At 44.0% G+C, this 13,520-nt stretch overlaps 1 protein-coding gene across 4 annotated transcripts in view; it reads right to left on the reverse strand.

Annotated features, from left to right (window-relative positions):
- Positions 1–8,402, reverse strand: part of LOC147640461 (flagellar radial spoke protein 2-like) — a 107,020-nt gene extending 98,618 nt beyond the window's left edge. For all 4 annotated transcript variants that reach the window (XM_086780893.1, XM_086780885.1, XM_086780901.1 and 1 more), the window contains exons 1-2: positions 8,196–8,402; positions 8,039–8,108 (exon numbers count right to left, since the gene is read on the reverse strand). The gene's annotated coding sequence lies outside the window, so the exon portion shown is untranslated. The remainder of the gene's footprint in view (positions 1–8,038; positions 8,109–8,195) is intronic.
- Between the last annotated feature and the right edge of the window lie 5,118 nt (positions 8,403–13,520).

Genomic DNA, 13,520 nt, shown 5'->3' on the forward strand with positions numbered 1-13,520 from the left:
CAGCTACGCAATTAGCACGGCAGTTTATCGAGCAATTGTTTAGACTCTACGGGTTACCGCAGGACATAGTCAGTGATAGGGACTCTAAGTTTACGAGTGATTTTTGAAAACTTGTTTTTGAGAAGTTGGAAACAACTTTGAATTTGAGTTCCTCAGATCATCCTCAATCTGATGGCCAGACTGAAAGAGTGAATCAAATTTTGGAGGATATGCTTCGAGCATATGTATCCAAAAGACAGAGTTCATGGGAGGATTATCTTCCTATGTTAGAATTTGCATATAAAAGTACTAAGCAGACGAGTACAGGGTTTAGTCCTTTCATGCTTATGTATGGTTTTCAACCTAGATCACCTGTTACAGTAGGATTCTCAGGACTTCAGCATGATGCAGCACGTAATTTTTTGCAAGATATGTAGGAAATGTTACAAGTTGCAAAGGAATCTATTAGAAGTGCTCAAGATCGAGACAGATTTTATTCTAATAGACATCGTTCACCGCGAGAGTTCTCTGAAGGAACGATGGTGTATTTGCGAGTTCCGAAAGATTCCGAGACTTTACGGACAGGTCGATCTACAAAATTATCCCCTAGATACTGTGGACCATTTCGTGTTACACGACGGATTGGTTCAGTTGCATATGAATTGGATTTACCTTCTCATGTGAAAGTTCATCCTGTATTTCATGTCAGTAGACTTAAGGAAGTACTGGATGGAGCAGATCAGTTAGTTACTCCTCAAGAAATTATAGATGTCGAGGACATGACATTTGTTCCGCACGAACCTGAAAAGATTCTTGGATTTCGTGAACGGAGATTGCGTAATACGCTTATCACGGAATACAAGATCAAGTGGAAGGATCGTGTTGAGGAGGACGCTACATGGAAGACATTGACTACTCTTCAGAGAGATTACCCTGGCTTTTTAGTGAGCTCAGGAGTGAGCTCTTAGAGGAAGGGGAGTATGTCATGTGCACAGTGTGTATCTACCGTGTGCTACACGCACGCAAGACTAGTTTCGAGGCTTGGGGAAGCTTGGAACTAGGCAGGCTGATTGACGAGCTGAGTTAGGGATATACTAACGGGCGGGCACCCAAGTATGGACGGGCGGGCTCCCAAGTGTGGATGCCCGATGACCGGCCAAGAGCCTATAAAAGGGTGGCCAAGGTTAGTTATTGGGATATAGAGAGTCTCGCGAGTTTGAGAGAGCTCTACGGTCTTGGAGCCTGGATCTAGTGCAGACGTGCACCTGCTTTGCGCAACCGAGGCCGGCAGCAATCTCGAGGCCTACAAGGGCAGCTTCGTGGCGGTATGGGACGCCACGAGGAGGAGATTGGTCGGTACGTCAACCTAGTTAGCTCAGCTCGAGGCTCGGTGGGGACAGCCAAGACTGTGGGTTCGCCCACGGCTGTCGTGGTTGGGAGGTGAGTCAGGCCTGCACCCCCTTGTTTGTTTGTTCGTTTGTTTGCAGGATTCGAGTCTCGAACCAAGGACGACCACGAGGAGATCCGTGGGGATTTGACAGCTTGCAACCAGGTACTATGGGCCTTTTCGAGTGATCGAGAAGATCAATGAAGTGGCTTTCAGATTGGCATTACCTAGTCATTGGCACATACACAATGCTTTTCATGTGAGTCTCCTTCGCAAGTATGTAGGGCTGGAGCCCAGTGAAACGGTCATTGAGGATCCACCAGAAGTGGATGAGCTTGAGGAGATCTTGCAGCCAGAGCAGATTGTGTATCACAAGGAACACAAGCTTGCTGCAGGCAAAGTTGTGAGGCGTTACCTTGTGAAGTTTAAGAACTATCTTCCCATTGATGCTAAATGGATAGATGAAGAGTTCTTTAGAGATTGCCCGCATGTGCTTCAGACATATTTGGATGCTTTTCAGTTGCGGACAACTGTTTAGAAGCCGGGGGGGATGTCACCATTTGGCCACCCAATTGATCCACCCATGCTTTCTTATCATGTATGTACATTGGACCGGTGTCCATGGCAGTTGTATATGCCGGAGATTGATGCCACTCATGTGATACTGTGGACTTGGCTTTCCGTTGGGACTTGGTCTGCGTTTTTGCATCAGCATGTTCTTAGTAGTGTTTAGGGCTAAAAGAAGACCCCCATCTCTCTCTCTCTACTCTCCCTTCTGTCTGTGTTTTTGCATCAGCATGTTCTCAGTAGTGTTTAGGGCTGAAAGAAGACCCCCATCTACTCTCCCTTCTGTCTATGTTTTTGCATCAGCATGTTCTCAGTAGTGTTTAGGGCTGAAAGAAGACAAGACCCCCCATCTTCTCATCTCCTTGCATGCAGGGCAACTATGGCCCCATCCTCATTTGTAAGGCCCTCTCATTTCCTTGGAGATCACACAGAGCTTTTCTATGTGCAAGGATGTAGGCCAGATCCCTACCATATCCGCTAGGATTCTGAGCAACTTGCATACCAATAGCCATGGGGTATTCCAATTCATTCTCACTCTCATCAGACTCAAATTTATCTTCATACTTGTCACTTAAGGCATCCACTGCTTCTTGCAACATTCGAATGCAATGAATGTTGGAGCAAGATTTCTTTCTTTTCCCATCATGATCTGCATGCCAATGCTCTGCCTTGTCGAGCAAATCTGAAAGTTATTCCAGCTCCTCCTGTGCTTCCTCCATTTTTGTCATAGTTGGATGCATTTCCAAAGTGCTTGGGGGGTCTTGTCTTCTTTCTACTGAGAACATGCTGATGCAAAAACGCAGATAGAAGGGAGAGTAGACAGAGAGAGAGATGCTGGAAATTCAGTATAATTCATATGGTACAAAAAGGTACCCTTCTACAGCCCTAGGCTGCCTTCATACAAAAGGTGATCACCAAAATCTGTCCTAAACTAGGACCCTAAGGACCCACTCCTTATGGGAGTGAATGAATACATTGAGGAGCACCCTTGCCTATTTATATGCCTTCTTGAATACTTGGCATACTGGCCGACTGCTGGTCGGCCAGTCTACAGTGCATTAAATGCCTTTAAACGCTGTCCGACTGGGCTTCTTGATTTGTCATGATGCGCCTGCAGCCCGCCTTGTCCTCTGGTTCAGCCGACCACTCCTGTAAGCAGCCGACAGCAGTTCTCGTACAGCCAATAGTTCTTGTCTCAGCTAACTGTCCCTCCTTTTCATCTAACGCAGCTGACAGGACATCCTTCCATGCCCTGCTCCAAGTCCACACTGCACCTTGTGCTCCAAATCCTAGCTCTAATGGTCTTTTTCTTGGCTGCCCCTTCTGGATTAGCTCTGAGAATGTCCATGGCACTTCATGCACATGACATCCCCCTCTGCTAAACTTGATGACGGGATTCCAACCTGTTCTTGGATGACTGTCATCATCCCAATCTTTTCCCGAAGTCCCTCTGTCATCCATCCAACTCTGGCAACCCTTTTCACTGAAAACCCGGCCCAGTCTCCAAAACCACTCTGACTCTAAATAATATCTATGCATCTGTTCCCTCCAGTCCCCAATCCATTCCTGCCCTGACTCTGAACACTATCTTGGTCTTCATTCCTGAGAAACGAGTCTAGCACTCTCACATCACCCCTTGGAGGATAATCCTCCCTTGGCACCGTTGCCCGAGAACCTATCTGGCTCACAGGACTGCCATCCCCTCTGGCTTTGTGGAACACCACCAACAAACCTCCTGGGAGCTCTTCCCATTCCTGTGTTCCTTGCCTTGGGCTTCGTACCCGTGTACCTTCCTATACCTTGGACCTGTACACCATCATATGGGATTGAATCAATGTTTAGCTTTGCTGAGCCTGATGCTCTGATACCACTATAACATGTGGAAGCTTCGGGAAAGATCGGTAACTTCAATGCTCAGAAAATCAGCACACTTTTCGCAACGGAATTAACGCACAAAACTGAATGAAGATGTGCAGAAAATAGAGAGAGAGAGAGAGAGAGAGAGAGAGAGAGAGAAGAGGACACAGTATTGGGTCCCAAATACCCCTGTAGGGCCCCCACCACGGATGGTGTATTTGCTTTATTAGAATGATGTAAATCTGAAAGAAAATACAGGAAAACTTGACCTTTCTTGGCTGAGAAATCTCTGCCCTTGACCTGCAGTCCTTCACCCCTTTGCGTTAGCAAGCCCTTGGCTATCTGGCCCTTTGGTTGCTTGAGCACTTGGTGAATTATGAGATAACACAATGGATTGTGGGCTTTGGTATTTATACTACTCCATAAAGGCAGTCGGCCAGCTCTAAACCAGGCGGCTATCTTTAAATCTGCCCACGACTAGAAAATAGCAATAAATATGCTATTAAATGCTGAAAATATCTGTGCATCACTCCCTTGATGGCTGTGTACTAGGTGCCTGTGCAAGATAGGGCTGGACACTGTTTACAGGCTGTTTGGAGCTTGGGCAGCCTGTATGGGCTGCCCCATACTTGCCCTTACAGCCATAAATAGGTTGTACCACCTGTATGCTTCCCCTAGCCTACCCCTAGGGCTGTCCTACAGCCCTCCATGGCCTATCCATGGCTGGTGGGTACAGTCAGGGCCTTCCTAGCCCTCATGGGGGTGGTTTTACACTACCCCCATGCCCACACAAGTACTTGGGGTCGCCCTATGGGCTGGCCCCTTTCCTAAAAGCAAACCCTATCTATCTACACAGTGATCTGGCATCCAATACCATACCAGATACACAAAATCGCTGACATCATTCAAGAGGGAGACTCACAGCGCGGACTGGCACTGTTTCATGTGCAGGACAGTGCACACCTTACCTTGGACTCATGTGCAGGACAATGCACACCTGACCTCGGACGACTAGGATGGATCCCTAGCTAACTTGACTCGTCCCGGACTAGGCTCACATGGGACTAGTTTACCATCCCAGGTCCTGCAGCTTCTGTACATATATGTCTACGTGGCATCCAAGTGCAGGATGCACGTGACACACAATGAGCAGATGTGTGAAAGAGACTTGAGCTGAGGTACTCTGCTAACAACCTGCTAAGAATGGAACTTCTATAAGGCAGCAATGGATACATGACCGAAGCAAGAATGCCACAAAGAAGTATCTGCCTCAGAAACCAAAGCCATCAAGGGAGAGAAAAGCTGATGAATATGTGAGTCAGTGCGAGGGATCTGGGAAGAAAAGTTGGTGATCTTGTAGAGACCCCCTTCATGGACTCCACTGGCAACAACCGAGAGAGTCTTCTTGTCGATCACTTCGATGACCTCATCATCAAAGTACAAACCAAGTCCCTTCTGAGAAGCTTTGTATACAGAAAACAGATTTTTGCGAATCTGTGGAACATGTAAAACATCATGTAAGGTGGCAGAGGAACCCAAAGAAACATTACCAACACCGGTGACAAGAAGCGAAGAGTTGTCACCGATACGAACTAAAGAAGAGAGTCTGGTAGTCCTCCAAGATATGGACTTGATTGGTCATGTGGGCAGAAGCACCACTATCACCAACCCATTCCACCGCTTCAGGTCTGTCCTCACTGACCTCTTCTAGAGAAGTCATACCTATGATCATGAGGAGTGAATCCTGTGAAGAAGTATCTATGATTGCCATGTATGCAACTTTGGTAGATCCCTCCTCTGAAACTTTGTCCTCGCCCTTGTCTTTGGTCTTGTCATTGTCAGATGCTTTGGAAGCATCCTGGGCTTTATACTTGGCTTTGGCGGCTCGAGAGTCATCACGACGAGCAAAGCAACAAGCCTCAGTATAACCTGTTCTGCCACAGTAATCACATTCATTGCTTTGGTCCTTGGACTCCTTTGAATCATGTTTACACTTGCCTTTGCCTTTGTTTTTGTTGTTGTTGTTGTTGTTGTTGTTGTTGTTGTTGTTGTTGTTGGAGGTCCCTTTTCTGCCTTTGCCTTTGCCCTTGTCAGAGGCAACAAAAGTAGACTCCGACTTGCCTTTTCCACGAAGCATGCACTTGTCGTGGAGATAACTCACGACTTTCTCAAAAGGGAGGAGAGGATCACATAAATAATATTATCCTTAAAAGAATCAAAGAAAGCAGGCAATTTACCAAGAAGTTTATGATGGGATTGTTGATGGTGGGCCCGTACTCCTCAAGCTACAGCTTGATGGAGGTGAACTCTCCAATCTTCTTAATCAAGTTATCTGACTCATTGATTGTAAGCTTCTCCAGATCTAACTCCAATTTGGCAATCTTCACTGTCGAAACTCTTCCATACCTTCTCTGAATCTCTATCCACATCTAATGAGCATTACTTCGGGTAGAGACAAACTATGCCTGTATAGATGGAGTCATGCAATGGATGATGATAAGACGAGCCCGAGCATCCAATATGCTTCTCAAAGCAGGGTCCACCAAGTGAGGTGTGGAGATAGCCATCCACACACCGGCTCCTTCCAGCAATAACTGAGTGTAGAAAGACCATGTATGAAAGTTGGTTGCTATAAGCTTCATGGAGTCATTACCTTGGGGAGGATTGCAAGATGGGATATGGGTAGGGATGGAAGCAAGAACTAGATGAGAGAAACTCATAGAAGAAAGATTGGAAAGAGAAACCACCTGTGGAGCAGGATCCAAGCAATGAAGGAGCTGAAGTATCAACCGGAGAAGGAGTAGCAGTAGAGAAATCTCCTGAAGCCATGTCCTCTGACAAGAAACCTTCTCAAAAGAAAGAGGGTAAAAAAACTCACGCTCTTCTACTTTCGACAACAGTAATAAATTCCTTCGTGATGGTTCTAAACCTTTTGGGGCAGTTCTCAACCTCGATCCAATTCTCAACAGCAATCATTCCAGAAGTCTCGCCAACGAGAGGGGTCGTCTCCTAACCAACCATGGCACTAGCAATCTTATCAACCACTTGGATCAGACCATGGATGAGACCAATCCTGTAACCCGAAGCAATCCCCCGCTACTACATGCCAAATATGCACCATTTGGTCCGGAAACCACCATTGGTTTGAGTGCCCTAAACGTCCCAATATAATGTAACATGCAGAAGCTTCGGGGTCAAATCGGTGACTTCAATGCTCAAAATTCAGCAATCTTTCACAACGAACACAACACACAAAACTGAAGTAGATGTGCAGAAAATAGAGAGAGAGAGAGAGAGAGAGAGAGGGAGAAGAGGACACAATATTGGGTCCCGAATACCCTCTATAGGGTCCCCACCACGAATGGTGAATTTGCTTTATTAGAATGATGTAAATCAGAAAATAAAGACTAGAACTTGACCTTCTTGGCTGAGGTAAAACCCCTGCCCTTGACCTTCAGCTTTCACCCTTGGCATTAGCGTCTCCCTTGGCTTTCCGGGCCCTTGAGATGCTTCAGCACTTTGTGATTGATGAGATGAGATGACTAAAAACGTGGCTCGCCCTTTATACCCTCTCAGGTACCCGATCGGCTAGCACACTACACAGATGTCTCGCATCCAGTTGCAATCCAGATACATAGAATATCTGACATCATTCCAAAGGGGAGTCACAGTACGGACTGGCACTGCTTCATGTGCAGGACAATGCACACCTGACCTCGGACGCATAGAGTGGAACCCTGGCTGACTCGTCCCGGACTAGGCTCACATGGGACCAGTTTTCCACTCCAAGTCCTGCACCTTCTTGTTCAAATATGTCCATGTGGCATCCAAGTGCGGGATGCACGTGACATCCCCTTCTGCTTAACTACCCAAAATAATAATATGTCCAGTCTGTCTTTAATGATGTGTGAAAACACCGACTTATAAACATTATAAGTCACTTTTATAGAATAAAATCCCATGCTGCTTTTGCTATGTGTAACCCTATCAGGCTTTGACATAACGAGTTTATTCTTGACATACTTGACAGTCTCCATATATTCCTCATTTACATTATGCAATATGTAGATTATAGGGGATGCCATATGACAGTACTCACACTAATTTATCATCATTGGTCTCAGGCGGTTTCGGCCTTCTAAATAAATTAATAAACCCTCTCTCTCTCTCTCTCTCTCTCTCTCTCTCTTTCTCTCTCTCTTTGTGTATTGCGTTCTCAATTTAGCAATATAATAGGAAGACGCATACCAGAAAAGTGCAAGAAATTGTTCAGATTGCAGACTTGACCAATCTCGTCAGCGAAGTATGAAGGACCATCCTGCACAACATGATTGTGAGCCAAAAGAGTAATTCTAGAACAGAAGATGATGAGTGAGTGAGTGATGAGTAGACAACTCTACTATACCTTCGGCGAGACGACGATGTGAAAATGGAGGGAAATTATGAGCAATTAACAGCATTCCAATAGGACCTTCTGACAATAGGGAGAACGTTCACTGGCAGAGTAAATTGTGAGGGGTTTACGTCGTCAAGAAATCAGAAGAAAGAGAACCTATGGAGCGAACGAAGAGAGAGAGAGACGGTTTTTCCCCGCAGGGTTTTCTAATAATCATCACGGTAACATTATTTTGTGCTAAGGCTGTACAAAGCATACGGTTTTGAAAGAAAAATTTTGAATCCTCAATAAAAGTCAAAAAATAGGCCTTCTATATACAATATAATCGTTTACTTTTCTTCTTGCCACGTGGAGAGTTTTTTTTACATGCCCTAGGATGAGTCTGAACGTTTCTCTAAGAGTATTTATTTTCTTTCAAAATTTGAATCCTGGTTCACTTTTTTATTTGCCAGAGAAGGCGTCGGACTATATATATATATATATATAGAGAGAGAGAGAGAGATAGAAGATGGGTTGGAAATTGACAGAAAACAATTAAAGTACCTTCGTTGCCGTGAGAATGAGCCACATCGTTTGCAGCTTCATGAGATATATTGAAATTTGAAACTAAATATATTGAAATTTGAAACTAAATATATTTAAAAAAATCCTTGACTTTGACAGCTTGCCGCCAGCCTCATAACTACCGCACGGCACACCTAAACATTGTAAACGTCTCTCTTTGTTTCTCTCTCTTGCACCTCCACTCCCCTCCCAATGGCAGCTGGGATCGCACCTTCACTCCCCCTCATCCTCTGCCCCTGCCTCTCCTTTGGCAATAGCAACTAACACTTTCAAACCCAAAGATTCCTACCATATCGCCTGATGTGCCTCATATAGGGTTACGTTCTGTTCACTCAAAGCTTGATAGCAGCCGTCTGTCACACTGAATGGCTTTGACAAGCCGCCTCTCTCTCCGGCTTTAGAGGTGGAAGAGAAGAGGTGAAGGTTGTTGATCAGACCAGGCATCATAATGCAAAGCTTCACTCAAAGAACTCAAAGACTTCCCAAACAAAAAGATGACAAAGAGCACAGATTGTGCAGGAAAAAGGGTCGAGGAAACAAGGTGAAGTCGGTGCCTTCAAAGACTGTGCAAATTCAAGGTGAAGGACGAAAGAGGGCGGTTGGCCATGGAAGCCATATACATACGAATGTGGTTCAGGGAGAAACCGAACACAACAGAACACACTCTATGGGCTCTTTGTTGTGAAAGAAAGACGGATTCAGGGGGACAAGGAAATGTGCAAGAGGACTTGCCATTTTAACAAAATCGACTCAGAGATTTGGACAGACGATGCCAAAGACTCCTACCGAATCAACGCCGACGCCTCCTACAGGGCTACGTTCCATTCACTCAAAGCTTGATAGTGGCCTGCTTCAATGCCTCTAGTAGGCCTTGGTATACAAGGCTACATTCAATCTCTAAATCTTGATGCAGGGCTCTTATTGAATCAACGACGACAGCTCTTACATCAACCTCAACCTCCGACCACGATTCCCTTCTTCACTGCCTGCATCAAGTCTTACAACGTACTCCTTCTCAGTAAGCTCCCACCATCAGTGGGCCCGTCTCTGCTTCTACCCTTTCTTCTTCTCTACCTATGACTCGATAGATGCCATCGTCACAGCGCACATGGATTCTGGCTGTTTTGAGCCCTGAGTTGGCCCACATGAGCCCTCGGTTCATCCAAAGCTGTTAACGTGCATGTAGATTCTTTGTTTGATAGCATCCGTCGCTGCTTCAAAGGAGTTTGTTGCAATGCTTTGATCATGTAGATAGCAATTTATTACCAAAAATAGCCTTCTTTGCCATATTTCAACTACTCTACATTACTAAGTATAATATATAAAGCAGAGAGCATAATGGAGCCACGAAACCGTGAGGTTTAACTTCAAAAATTTGAAGTAGAGTATCCGTAAATTTTTGAAGGAATTTTGTTAAAATCTAGTTTAAAAACTACAAATTTGTTAAAATCCAGGTGTAAAAACTGTAATTTTTTAAAAAAATTACTAAGAAAATATTTTTTTAACTGTGCATTTATAGGCGACTTGCATGGTGACCAGGTCAAGTTGTCCAATGACTGCCAACCACATTTAAAGATTGTGGTGGTGACACATACTTTTTTCTTTTTTGGGGGTGGTTTTTTAGAATTCAAATAAAGAGCAGTCTTATAGTGGTGAAGAGCCCTTCTTGAGAGAGGAGAATCCGAAGGAGTTAGGTTTAATGTTTAGACTCAATAGCTATTGGCTATAGGCTACTAGCCGGATTTAATTTAGAGTTGATGAAACTATTAGGGATTTGTTTAGAGGATTCAAGATGCAAGAGACCTAATGATTAGCAACTTGGTCCTTTAAAAAGGTTGAGAGAGGGGGTGTGATTGGAAAAAACAAACTAAGGGCATTGTTGAAAGAAAGTGGCAACTAGATTAGCCTAGATTAGCCTAGGATTAAAGAAAGCAAGAGACTTGTATGTTCTTGATTATCAGAAGGTACCAAAAATATGGTGTATGTGACCTACATACATGACCCCCATTTCACACATCATAAGTGTTGTCCATGGGCATGATCAATTGACCTTGGGCCCATTATTCATATGAGACCATTCCACTTTGTTACAAACTATCTCCACCCAAAAGGTTTCATCCTTGAAACCATTGAAATGTACAATTACAATTCCCATGGATGGAGTGTATGTCAATGGACTCATGTAAATCTTGAAGCTGATGCTTACAGCATGTATGGGATATCAAAATCACATGTACATCGTTGTAAATTGCTCAATAAGCCTTTAAAACAAACCATAACTTCTTCCCCATAATGGCATAAGAACCTTGAGTAGCTTCCAATCATTATGCATCCAATTCCCAAAGGTATAGAGCTACCCACAGTGAATTTATAATAATTTCTAGCAAGTTAATTCACCGTTCATGACCCTCATTGGACTTCCAAAATGCATCCACAACAACCCTTCAAATCCTTCCAATGTAGAGGCGGGTTGCCAAGAAGCTTCTTCCCTAGTAGGTAGTTCTCGCCATTTGATCAAGTACTCCACTAATGTACGGTTGCGAAGGACTCTTTCTCTTGTACCCGAAATTGCTTCCGAGACATAATCATTCCCTCCTCATCCACTAGAGGCAATTCATCTTGCACAAATACCTCCGGACTAAGGTAAGCTTTGAGATGTGATACATGGAACACATCATGAATCTTAGAGATTGAAGGGAGTGCCAATTGATAAGCAACTTCACCAACACGCCTCACCACCTTATATGGCCCATAATAGCGATGAGCTGGCTTGGTATTTGTCGTGCCCTTGAGAGAACCAGACCTTGTCTTAGGAATCCTCAAGAATACCCAATCACCCTCCATGAATTCCAATGGCCTCCGATGAGCGTTAGCATAATGCTTCATCCTTTCTTGAGCTTGCTTCATATTAGCTTTGCATTGTTTGCAAGAGTGCATCCAACTTTTCCATCTCCTCTTTTGCATTAGGATTCACCCCTTCTTGCTTTTGAACCATCATTGGCATGTTCACTTTGTACCCATAAAGTGCCTCAAAAGGTGATATGCCAAATGCTCTCATGATGCATGCTATTATGAGTGAGCAAACTTGGCAAGCGACAACCACTCATCCCAAACACCTTGTGTATCATGGCAATAGTTCCTTAAGTAAGTTTCCACCCAAGTTCTTGAAAGCTCTTATCGGTTATAACACCCAAAAAGAAAGCCTCTTTCTTAAGCTTGTCGTCGACGATGAGAGGTGCGGCAATATGAGCATACCTCTTAATGAGCCTCCTATAAAATGATGACAAGCCCAAGAATCCCCTTAATTGAGTGGTATTCCTTGGCGTGGGCCAATTCTTAACACACTCAACCTTCTTAGGGTCCACCATAATGCCTTCTTTGCTCACTAGGGTCCACCATAATGCCTTCTTTTCTCACTATGTGTCCAAGATACTTAACCTTTTGTGCCATAAATATACATTTGCTCTCCTTTGCATATAAGTTGTTGGCTCTTAAAGCATCCAAAATAGCCCTTTACAAGCATCAAGTGCTCCTTCTCCCCTTTGCTATATATCAAGATATCATCAAAGAATACAAGCACCCATTTGTAGAGGAAAGGTCTAAGCACCTTGTTCATTAAAGCTTAAAATGTTACCGGCGCATTGCACAACCCAAACGACCTAACCAAATAATGGTAAAGACCTCTCTTGGTCCAAAATGCTATTTTGTACTCATCACCTTCTTTGATTCTCAATTGGTGAGATAGCCCGATCTCAAATCGATCTTGGAGAAGAAACATGCACCTTTCAACTCATCAAGCAAGTCATCAATTTGTGGAATGAGGAATCTATTCTTGATTGTAGATTTGTTCAAGTCCCTATAATCCACACACATGCAAAAAGTGCCATCCTTCTTCTTGACCAAGAGTACGGGTGATTGGCTAGGAGTAATCCATCCCATATTCATAACCTCTTGCACTTTCTTTTGCCACTTCATCCTTCTCCACTTTTGACAATCTATAAGGTGGTTTGTTGACGGGCTTGGTATGTGACTCAAGCTCTATCCCAAGATCCACCTCCCTTTTTGGCGGCAAGCACTTTTGCATTTGGAACACATCCTCATACTCCTTTGATAATTCCTTCATACCTTTATGCATAACTTCACCCTTTTGTTCATTGCCTTCCTCTTTGCAATGATGTAAAACATATATGCATCCCATATTCTTCAGTTCCTTCTTGAGTTGTGTGGCATTGATCATCCTGATACTAGGCACATGAGTTCCAGTCAATGTAACCTCATGGTTTCCATGCATAAAACTCATATACCCTTGCTATAAATTCACATGAAACAACCCAAGAGTTGCCAACCAATCGCACCCCAAAACAATGTCAATGGGACCCATATCCAATACAAGCAAATCAACCTTGCAAGTATAATCATTTGTGAGAATCAACCTCACATCCTTGCATACCATTGTACAATCCATCTTTGCCCCATTAGCCACTTGAACCTCATGCCACAAAGATAAAGCTACGGGCTGTAATTTGAGACTGCACATGGATTTGGTGTTGATAAAGCTATGTGTGTTTCCACTATCAATCAAAACATGTGCCACCCTTCCATTAATGCATGCCTTCAACCTTAATCTATTGGCTCCTTTACAACCAGCATAGGCATCACTTAAGGTATTGCATAGTGTAGCCATATTGTCTTTGTCATGATGAGCACACATAGGAATTGGTAACCCATCATCATAGTCAACATCTCCCTCCTTTAATCCACCCGGATCAA

The sequence above is a fragment of the Cibotium barometz genome, chromosome 3 (genome assembly GCF_041138505.1).
Source record: "Cibotium barometz isolate CiBa-2024 chromosome 3, ASM4113850v1, whole genome shotgun sequence".
Classification (NCBI taxonomy): domain Eukaryota; kingdom Viridiplantae; phylum Streptophyta; class Polypodiopsida; order Cyatheales; family Cibotiaceae; genus Cibotium; species Cibotium barometz.